This window comes from Lissotriton helveticus, chromosome 10 (assembly GCF_964261635.1).
Source record: "Lissotriton helveticus chromosome 10, aLisHel1.1, whole genome shotgun sequence".
Lineage (NCBI taxonomy): Eukaryota > Metazoa > Chordata > Amphibia > Caudata > Salamandridae > Lissotriton > Lissotriton helveticus.
In genome coordinates, this window is record NC_136071.1 from 1040678445 (window position 1) to 1040690454 (window position 12010).

Genomic DNA, 12010 nt, shown 5'->3' on the forward strand with positions numbered 1-12010 from the left:
CCCTCTTAGTGTCACCTTAAAGGCATCCCAAACTGTATTACGAGAGGCACTATACCTGTTTGTATCGAAGTAGCCCTGAGCCCAATTCTTAAGATGGTTCACGTAATCAGGGTTAGCTAGTAATCTCCTCTCAAACGTCCATTTGTAAGGTGGAGAGGTTAGGTTATTTTTTTTATACACTAGTAACAATGGGTTGTGGTCGGATATTGTTTTGGGCAGTTTACTTATGCCTATCTTTTCCACCTCCGTTTGGGATATGAACACATAATCAAGCTTGGTATATTTTTCAAAGGGACAAGAGAAGAAGGCATAACCTGGGTTTTGTGGTTCCTTATAGCCCCAGACATCCAGCAAGTTATGAGAGTTGATTAATGCTGACACAGCTCTAAAGAACTTGGGTTTGCGGCCGAGATAGTTAGAATTGCTCATAGCTGTTGTAAAATCCGCTGGGATATTGAAGTCCCTGCAGACTATCAATGGATGTGGCCAGTTGATTAATTCCAATTCCAAACTATCGAATATATCGGCATCATCTTGGTTTGAGCCATAGATTGTACAAATGGTGATACCTATATTTAATTCCGCTATGGCCCATCTACCCCACATATCCGATAGGGAGCGCTTACATCCTCCCAGATTATTTTTAATTAATATGGCCACGCCCCTGATCATTGATGATTGCTTCGAACAGCACGCCAGCTCAAAACCTTTGAGATTTAACAAATTTTTCTTGGACCATGGCAATTGTGTCTCCTGGATACAAATAACATCTAGGCTGTTCAAAGCAACAAAGTGCCCCAGTTTCTGTCTTTTTAGCCCATCATTCATCCCTCCAATATTCATCGTACAGATCCTAAGCTTCCTCATGATACCTTTTTCCGAAATGCTGACCCTTCAAACCTTAGTATTAAAGCTGCAGTACACATGATTTCAATAATTTCCTCTTTTTTACCCCCAACCCCTCTCCCACCCCCCACGCTCTGGTGGCCAATACCTGCATCCAACCACCCCCTATCCAGTGACCTGCTCCACCACCCCCCCCCCCTCTCTGAGAGCTACCTGCCCCTCCCTGGGAGCGCTCAGACCAAGGTCTGTGCATGTGATGAACGCGATCCCAGGAGGTAGAAGGTCCTATGAAAAAAAACACCTACACAACTTCAAACTACTGTGCCCGGTGTGTAAATCCACCTAGAAACAAGAAAAATAAACAAATCCCCCTCCAAACCCTAATCCCCGATTTTCAGACTTCAAACTTCTACCTATGCCTCAAAAGCAACCCCACCCCCATTTATTTTTATTGTTTTCCCAGACTTCACCCTACTACCTTCGGCGCTGAGCGATCAAATTGATATAACCCCCACACATCTTTAACCCCTAGGGTCCAGTGAGTCCAGATAATCCTTTGCCTTAATCTCCGAAGAGAAGTACCGGGTGACCCCCTGATTAATGATTTTCAATTTTGCGGGGTTAATCAAGAATGCCTGGATCTTCTTGTCCTGAAACGGCTTCAGCATCTGTCTGAGTCTCCAGCGTCTCTCTACCGTGATATAGCAGAAATCCGGCCTTACAAAAAAAGATACCTCCCCAATTGTCCTCCTGGCATCCGGTCTTGCCTTATCCGAAATGGATTGCCTCAGTAGAAAATTTCCCAAAAATAACAGGATGGCCTGTGGTTTGTCTCCTTCCTTCACAGGTGAGCTCTGTTTGAAAGGAATACGGTGTGCCCTTTGTATCTCAGATGCCCAGTTCCAATTTGACATTTCTGGGAAGGCTGAAATAAACAGGCTGATAATATAGGACCTGGCGTCGGATCCCTCCACTCCTTCCTGCACCCCAAGAACTCTTAAGTTGTTCCTTCTTTGTCTGTTTTCTGATTCTTCCAGCTTCCAATGTATGTCCTTTAACTGGGCCTCATGAGCCTCCACCATTGTAATTACCTTTCCTGTTTCACTTTCAGCGCCCATCACCCTATCCTCCAGCTGTGTGACTCTTTCCCCCATATTAGAGAATGCTTTAGATAGTTTCCGGACCACACCCTGCATTTTCCGCATCCCTGCCTGGGTTTTCCTGCTGTCATGGCGCGCCTCCTCTCTGTGGGCCAATATAGCCTGATGAATTGTCTCCAGTGTGGAGGGCCCTTCAGGTTTAGAAGCAGCTGCGGGTTTATCACCAGTTCCGGACAAAGGAGTATTAGCTGAATAATCCCAGGAGAGATCTTTTCTCTGTTTATTCTCTTTGCCTGAGCGTGCTGGGCCTTTTTTGTTGTTGATGGTAAGTCATCATCGCTCTCTTCCAAATCCACATCCGATTCTAGGCTGCTAGCCCCCTGAGAAGTACTTAATGCATCCTCTGACCACTCTGCTTCATCTGTCAGCGAGAAGAAGCAGTCGCTCTGTTCCTTCTCATCTTCCCCACCGTCTTTCACCACCATAGTTTCAGCTATGGTTTCTAAGCTATAAACATAGAATACATAAAATGCATAAAAAACATACACTGATAAAATAGTGGCTAAAAGTACTCAACTGGTGCTTCTAAAATATGCCTACCCCGGTGTACCTAACCTAAGTCTAGTACGAGGGAGGAGTAAGTGTGGTGTAGCTTAAGTCTAGTAATTTTCTGCCAAGAATCTGTTCCAAGAATTTTCTAAGGGTCTAATCAGCTCCTTACCTTGGTTTGAGAATGATAGAGGTCTTGTATCACTCTCTCAGGACTCGATCTCCTAGCAAACCGCAAGGGCAGCCTGGAAACACCGGAGCTGGATTTCTCGGCAAGAGAAAAGACAGCGTCTTCTCAGTGCATCAGTTGGAGGGTCGGCTTCCTTCGGCACTTGCAGAAGCAGGGCGTTGGGCAAGTAGTTAGTCGATCTGCTCCTAAACCACCGTGTTTTTGACTGGGCAAATGTAGGCATATTTATACTTTGAAGGTGCCGAGTTTGACGTAAGATTGGACATAATATCGTCACTAGTGCCTCAGTTCCTTGAAAACTCCAGGAGTTCTTGGATAAATTAATATTCAAGCAGGGGGAAGTCCCTGACTGCTGAAGGTGGGTTTTTCCAAGAAATCGGTGTGTATTCTCAGAGTTTAGTGGAAGTAGCCATGCCGTATTTGGGCTGCATAGGCTAAGACCTATATAATCCTATATAAGGATTGGGGGAATTATACCTATATATGGGCATGAATAGGGAAAATTACACTAGGGTCCTAGATTCCTACATAACAACTCCCTCAGGAACTGAAGCTCTGATTGGCTTGCTGCAACATGAAGAGAATTGTTGCAGCTGCCAATTTTCAGGACTTGGAAACTCGGTCTTCAATACTAAACATTTTTACAATGTAATGTTAAAAAGAGTCCCACTGCCATTTCGATCTGAGAATATAAACCTTTTGCCAGGCCCAAACCTCCCTTTTTTAAACATACCGGACACCCCCAGGGTAGGCACTGAACAGCCCAGAGGGCAGGATGCGCTGTGCCTAAAAAGTTTGACATACACATTTAAGTTTTACATGTCCTGGAGGTGAAAAACTCCAACATTCGTTTTCCACTACTGCAAGGTCTACTGCTCCCATAGGATCAAATTGTCTTAACTAATTAACTTTAATACATGAAAACTTTCAATTATGAGCAGGCAGGAATATCAAGATTGGTGTTTAAAGAATTGTAATTTAAAGCCTTCTTTAATGGTTAAGTTGGTTTTTACGTCACAATTTTGAAAATGCAACTTTTAGAAAGTTGGCATTTTCATGTCCCAACCATTTGGTGCTAGCTGACGGTTTCCAGGAACAGTTGCCTAGGTGTAGCAGGCATTTGGTTCTTTATATATTGCTCCCAGAGAGTGAAACAAAGGGCCAAAGGTGTTGGCAGGATGGGCCAACTCTAACTTAATAACGGAGAGGAATTTTCACCTACCACACTTGCACATCACAAAGGCTCTGCCTGAGCATACTCGCAAAGTGTTTAACACTAGTCTATTGTGACAACAGACACTCTGGATCCAGGGCAGGCAGGCAGCAAATTCCAAGACCCTCTGGGTGTGGAACCTCTAGAACCTGCTCCTACTTCTAAGTGGGCACCAGGTATAAATATTGAATCCTCTTCAGTACAACTCTGGAACTGTGCAAGACTCTTAAGAAGGACTGCTTTGCTGCCTCGCTGCAAGAAGGACTGGCACTCTGCTGCCCTGCTGCACTCCTACCTGAGTGAGAAGGACCAGACCTACAGCTTGAAACTTGGACCACCAGAGTTACTCCAAGAAATAGTTGCTGGCCTCCTGACCAGAGCCCCAGAGACAGAAGGCTCCAACCACCTTGAACCTAGCACCTGGACTCTGCCCGCTGTGAGTCCTGCCCTCCCAGGTAGCACCACCACAGTCCTGAACCCTTGGAAAAGGACCTGAATATGCCCTGTGAGCCCAGTTGTGGTCCCAGCAGAACCGACACAGTGCAACACATTGCACCTGAAAACTCTGCATAGGAACTACAACGCAATACATTGCCTCACAGAACTCTGCATCAGAACTGCTGCGTGATGCTTCCTATCCTTGATGCAGGTCTTTGCATTGAAAGCCCCTCATTGATGGCATCATCTATGACGATGCAGGGCTATGCATCACAAGCCCCTTAATGTTTTCGCCAGTCCCTAGTCAACAGCATCCTCAATGATCATTCAGGGTCTCGCTTCACAGCCTCCGGGCTTCCAGGAACCACAGCAGTGCGACGCACCTCCCACCAGGACACCGCATTGCCTCAGCTGCTCGAAACATCCTCGGTGCAGGATTTTGCAACACTCTGTAACAATGATTTAAAGTACCCTTGTTTAGTGGACCTGACTCGGTCCCTGTATCTGGCCCATGTTCCATCGCTGTTGGCCTGAACTTTTGACTTTGCCCCGGTCCAGCATGATCAGATAACCACAGTTGGTACTTTGTGCTTCTAGGCACTAACTTCACTTGAATCTTTTAAATTGCATGTCTCCGGTTCTCGTGATTGAGTTTTTGTTGTGTTGGTGTACAATGACTTCTAAATTGGTGTGGGATTTGTTTTGTGTTGCGTTTTCACTTTATTACTGTTTGTGTGCTGCATAAATACTTTATAGAACAACAGTGGTCCCATGCATTCAAGAATACATAAAGCAATAAATATAGACGGAATCAAATCTATATTTTGAGCGACATGTCCAGCCGGACAGAGGTCTTTTAAGTTTACTCGATAAACAAATGATCCATACAGAGAAAAATACCTTCCACAATTTCACCAGTGTGGTACACAAGCCTGTGCCCAACACTCACGGATCAGATACAGAAGGTAGGTTTAGGAACATAAAAGGGCTTTTCAAGGCAAACACACGTTTTCTGTTCAAAATCCAATTGTACAGAAGTGTCAATAAAGCACCATTACATTACATAGAAATCAAGTTTTGTATAGGGTTCTAGACAGGTCGACGGCGTTTCGGTCCCCCTATTAGATCATGGGGACCATCATCAGGACATTCAATAATTGCCTTAACGTTATTTAGCCTCTAGTTGCCTGAGAAAGGAAAGGAATAGAGAGAAAATATATACATTTAGGTACAAAATATTCAGTATTTTAGATCACAAGACTTAACTCAGGTTAATCTTCAGGAACTATTGGCAGGGAAAGTGTATCTTTCTAAAAGTTAATTTTCATTAATGTTTTGTAATGGTAAGGTCATGCCTCTTTCTGCATGTTCACCCCCACAGTTGTGGACTGACGCTGCTGGTTTTTCGAGTGCACTGAGGCTTGCTATCCAACATCAGTACCAGTGTTCTACCCCATTATGAAGTGTTTGTCAAATTAACTACCCCAAATAGGCAGATACTGACTTATTTATAAGTCCATGATATATGGCTCCTGTTAGAACTGGGGGTCTCTAGTTGGCAGAGGTAGGTACCACTGTCCAAATAGGGACCTTTGCTTCTAGTCAGGGTAAGGTGGAAGCCCTCTGAGATAACCCCTGCTCACCCTCTAGGTAGCTTGGCATGAGCAGTCAGGGCTAATCAGAAGGCAATGTGTAAAGTATTTGTACCAAAACTCACAGTAACACAGTGAAAACACCACAAACTCCACAACAGTTTAGAAAAATAAAGGTATTTTATTCTAAACTACACAAGACCAAAATGACAAAAATCCAACATACACAGTTCAAGAATATGGTTGCACAAGAGTTATTAAGGTTGCGATAAAAATAATCCACAGTTGCGTGAAAAGTTCACAGTTGCGTCACATTTTGCCAACAGTACCTTTAAATGCGACAAAGTTCCAAATGCAGAAGCTGATGCGGTGGAAAACAAGCGATACGTTGCTCCAGAGACCTTGGGGTGGCGGGTGTGTTGCGACGAATCCAGTCTGTATGGGGAGGAAGGCCACTTGTATGGATTCCGGTGCGTAGGTTCCGTAGGAAGTTTGTTCTCACAAAGGCACGATGCGCCGATCTCGTAGGGGCTGCGACGATCTTCGGGGCGACGATGCGCAATCCAGCGGCGATCTCTCTCTCGCAGCTCCTCGATGCGAAGGTTCTGCGACGATGTTCGCAGCGACGTGATGCGGTCCGCAAGCAAGCGGTGCGGCGATCTCACCCAGCGACAACAGGCACTGCGACGACACTCGCAGCGATGATAGTCTTCCCGCACTGGTCTGGTGCGTCCTGCAAACGAAGGATGCAACGGCTCTGGCAGCGGCAACAGGTGCTGTGATGATCTCGGCCTTCGTTGCGGCGGGAATTTCCTCGCACTGTCGGGGATGCATTCCGCAGTGAGCGATGCAATAACTTTTCTGTAGCAAAGTCTTTCAAGCTTGGTGTTCAGCTTCCCAACACAGGTACAACTTCCAGAGGCACCACACATGGGCCCCACACTCCAGGAAGGACAGAACTCTCTCAGTAGAGCTCAGGGGAAGCTGGGGGTGAAGTCCTTTTGTTCCTGGGACTTCAAAACAGGGAGCCAGCTCTTCTCAGGCCCTTGGATATTCCTTCATGCAAGGGGACACAGCACAAAGCAAAGTCCTTCCCCTCTCCTTGGCAGCAAAGCAACAGCAGAGCAATCCAGCATAGCAACAGCTGGACAATCTTCCTTCTTGAGTTTCAGCTTTCTCCTTGGCAGAGGTTCCTTCTTGATTTCCAGGATGATCTAATTTTCTGTTGTCAGGGGTCCTGTACATATACACCTAAAAGTCTTTGTTCCCTTTGTGCAAGTGGGCCCTGAGCCTGGTCTGAACCAGTTCTGGGTGTTCCTTGAGAACTTTGTTTTCCTGGCTTCTCCTTTCCTTTCAGAGTGAGGGGGAGGGTCATCAGCCGCCCAGCAGGAGGTGGAGCCAACATTGTGGATGGCAGGCAGAGCCCTATTCAGGCCCAGGTGCTATCTCCTCCCACCACTCAAGTTGCAAATGCAGTCATTCAGCCTAGGGCTGAGCCAGCCAGCCTCCTTGGGAATCCCCAGCCCCTGTCACTCTCAAACCAGACAGTCAATACACAAACAGGCCAAGGCACACAAAAAGGGCAGACAAGATGAACAGCAACTTTCTAAAAGTGCTGTTCTCAAACACAGGATTCAAAAACAACCTTTCCTAAAAGGTGTGTTATTAAATTCTGAGTTCAGGGATACTAGTCTTTTATGGCCTATCTTGTTCCTATGGGAAGATATGCTGGTAGCCACTGTAGCCAGCATCCCCCATGATAGCCTATGGAGTAAGATAGCCTTGCAGCAGTGAAAAACGAAGATGGCTGTAATTCACTACCAGAGCATGTCACCTGCACAAGTACATGCTCTACCTTTCACATACACTGCACCCTGCCCAGGGGGGTACCTTGGGCCTTCCATAGGGATGACCAATGTGCACAGAAAGGGAAGGGTTAGGCCTGGTCAGTGGGGACATCTGATGTGTATGGAGTTTATCATGGTTTTAGATTTGAATATACTGATTATTAACTATCCGTCTCCAAATATAATTCGCAATGTAAATTGCAGTAAAAGAATAGATCTGCGTCCTTCCGTACAGTAATATCTACTTTCAACGTATTTAAATTAAGCACGAGTGAAATGCACATTTAATAGACATCATGCTGCTGTTATATTTGCATACATAGAGAGCCTGCTATTCATTACAGTATGTTTCAGTGCTGTTTTAGAACGGCAATATTATAATAATACATTGTCAAAAATAGATTGCACACTTTTAGAATTGATAATTCTCTCTCAATATGTCAAGTGCATCTAAATAAATCATAAAATACTCCAATGGGCACTGAGTTGGACATATGAAGGTAGCATATGTTACTGACGCACCGTGCCAGCCAAGAAAACCCTGAGGCCATTTCAATGTTTCTAATGAAATAATCAGTAACAATGTCCGAGGCGATGCTGTTTTAGAGCCAAGTGCTGACGGATATCAATAAGAAATGCAACATTTGGCAAACTCCCCGCTATTCCTGTCTAAAATAGACATCTCGCTCTCCCTTGGGCGCTTTCACTGCCTCCAGTGTCCTTTCAATAACACCGTGAAAGTCTCAACAGTACGTTTAGTCGTACATATTCCACAGAAGATGCTCTGGGTTTCCTTACTTTCTTTCAAGTTGCAAAAAAAAGGTGATCTGGCTAGATTCACACCTGGATGTAGCAGTGATTACAAAACGATAACTTTGGCATTAAAAAGTAAGTCTCTTCTGCAAGTGGTTTAAGTACAGTTTGCCAATATCAACCATCAGGAATTTCAGTATTCTCTGATTAATACCTTGGAAAGAGGTTCCACATCTTCTTCATCAGAGGTAAAAGCTAAACTAAGAGGCCACAAGATGCACAAAACGTCTGAGTCTTTGATAAGTTTCTGAGGCTCTAATTCAGGTTGACACACTACAGTTCACTCCTAGACGTGTGGAAGATCTGAAGAGGTCTGGACCCTGTGTCTGAGACATGAAAAGAGCCTCAAAGGAGTGGACCTGCTCTTTCTCTTGAAACATGGACAAAGATGTGCACAATAAGGGAGACATTGCAGTACATGTGTTCCCTGCAGGGTAGTGTACCTACATTTGTAAGAGTCTTTACAAAGGATTCCAATTTTATCCCTACAATCGATGTTGAACACAACCTACAGCAGGACCTTCTTCCTTCCACGACCAAGTCACCCAGACCTAATAGAAATATAGAGAACTTGCTATAGGGTGATGTCATCCATTTCTCATTCTACCAGGATTCCTATGGCCTAATTACGAGTTTGACGGTTCTCAGAATTCCAGACTCGTAAGGGGGCAGTGGTGGCGGTCGACCGCCACATTACAACCCTAGTAGCCGTGCCACCCTGAAACTGCAAAGTCAGTGGTCCAGAGGCATTCATTGGCTTGGTGGGACCGCACCAAGGTTTTCATGGATGAAAGACCTTGCAATGAGGAAGCACGGGGAAATTACAGGCCCCCTTGTGCCTCACGCTCTATGGATGCACACGGGGGGGGCACAAAATGTGCCACCCCCTGTGTGCATGCACAGAAGTTTCAGCACGGCAAGGATTTTTCATCCCATGCCATGCTGGAACTGTTTTTGACGTTCCATTGCAGTGCCTATTTTATGAGCATCGCCGTGGAAACGCCAAAGCAATCGCCTGTCATTATACAGAGGGTGTGTCTCACCCAGGTTTGGCGGTGCGGTGGCTGGGGGATCCTGCCACCACACCATCAAACGTGCAATCAATCAGTCCCTAAGTGTTAAGAGAAAGCGTTGGATTAGAAATAGAACTGTGAATGTGAACGCATTTATTTTCTTCAAAATCATGTAAATAGGAGACAGTGGATCATATTGTGTACAAGTATAACTTTCCTACCTATTCTGAGGGGTTCCCTGACTACCTTACCCTATTTTACATTGGCAGCTTATTTTGAGTTAAAGGTGAGTTAATTTTGCTCAGATTTGCACTCCTCAACACCCTCTTCCAAAGTCTTCCCTTTTCTTGACTACACTGACTCACTCACTGTCTTTGTTACACTTTTCAACTGAAGAAGGCTAACCCCCCAAGCCTCAGAACTGTGTAATCCTTTCCGAAAATTGATTTTTTTCTGGAGTAACTCCCTGCTTCTGATGCTGTGAGAGTAACACAATGGGCTCGATTCACAGAACTAACTTAAGACATAATCCTAAACTTACTACCATTTTGGTATTCACAGAAGGCACCTACTCATTTTGGTATTCACAGAAGGCACTTACTCATCAATGAGTAAGTGCCTTCTTTGAATACCAAAATGAGTAAGTGCCTTCTGTGAATACCAAAACGGTAGTAAATTTAGGATTTTGTTTTAAGTTAGTTATGTGAATCGGGCCCAAGTTTTTTTGCACCCCTTGTATTTGTTGTTTCAACTGAGGCACAAATGTTTGTCTATCTTGTTGGGGTTGATTCTGGTCTCACAATGGGGATTAAGGCCTGCCTGACTCCAGGGCTTCTCCGGAAACACAGGGGCATATTTACAAGCCCTTAGCACAACTGGAGCATCACTTTTTTTGAAGCTCCAATGGCACTCTATGAAAGCCCATATGTACAAGGCCACGGTAAGCCACTTTGCGTGGCTTAACACAACCTTGTAAATATGGCCCCTGCAGCAAAGTGGTGTGCAATGGGTATTGCTGTGGGTGTTCCTAGCAACACCCATGGCTTTTTGACACTTCACCAGATTTACAAGGATCTGTAACCCTCAGGCAGCACCTTTCAAAAGGAGGCATTAAAGTGGCGCAACATGGAGAAATAATTTTATCTCTCCTCGATTTTTGCTCTTTCTACGTGCTCTGCATTCTGCAGCACACATAGAAGGTTTCCTGCACAAACACAATGACACCCTTGTGCAAGGGTGCCTGCGTGGCGCTAGGCGTCTTTTTTTTAGTGCGGTCACAGGGGAGAGCACTGGTATGCACCATATTCTAAGTGCGTTGCATCCTTGTGTTTTGAAAATGGCACAGTGCAGAACAATTGCTCGTGGCATCACACTGCGCCATTTTCATGTAAATATGTCACTCACAGTCAGTTTACCATGCTCAGACTGAGTCAGTGCCCACTGAGGACACAATCTCTGGACCTAAGTCAGTACCGTAAACTTACAGTTTTGTGTAAGTGTACTAATTTTTGGTATATAAAACTACGAATTAATAGTAATTTTATGACTGCAGAGAGTCTGCAGTCAGGGTGGAGAACTCACCATAAAAAGAACAGACAAGCCTAGCTTTTAGTGTGCAGAATTTTCCATCCCGACTGCGGGGAGTCCGCACTCATAAAATTTCTATTAACTCATAGTTTGCAAATACCTAAAAAATAGCAAACTTACGAAAAGTGTACCTTTACCTTTGTGAATTATCCACTCTGTGTCTTTGGTTAACTTTTTTCTTACATCAGTTTTACACTAGTGGGATAGGGCATTTTGTCTTTCTTATCTAATTCTTTGTAGCGGCTAATGTATTGCTTTGTCTTGTCTCCTCCCACTTCTACCATTAAATGAGTACATGAGATATGAAAAGTGGTCATTGAAAGTATAGAGATACAAATAATGATCATATAGAAAATCAGGAACCGCAAGAAGAAGGACAAAAGCTCCAATTAGAAAAGTTGGGCCAGGAATAAAGAAACAGTCCCTGCTGGTGCAGTCATAAGCTTTGGTCTGGAGCACATGAAACACGCCAGTATTTAATAGGAGAGGACCACTGAAGCATACTGAACTTTCATAATTGGCTTCTAACACTGCATCTTAGTTCACAGGGAGCATAGTAATAATGCCAGTAATACTAGTTCCCAAGCAATAATCACGAACAACTATTTCCATAGAAATGTGTATGCATTACACTCATTTAAGACAGCAGTGCAAAAGAAGCGCATCTGGCTAATATTCTGGGGCATATTAACAAGGGCAGTATCTCCGCTTTAGAGGCACTTTTTGCCGCTAAAGCGGCGATATTTTCATCGCCCTATTTACAAGGTGGTGCTAAATTGCATTAGCACATTTTAGCTCCCATTTTCCTGACACCTCGCTTTG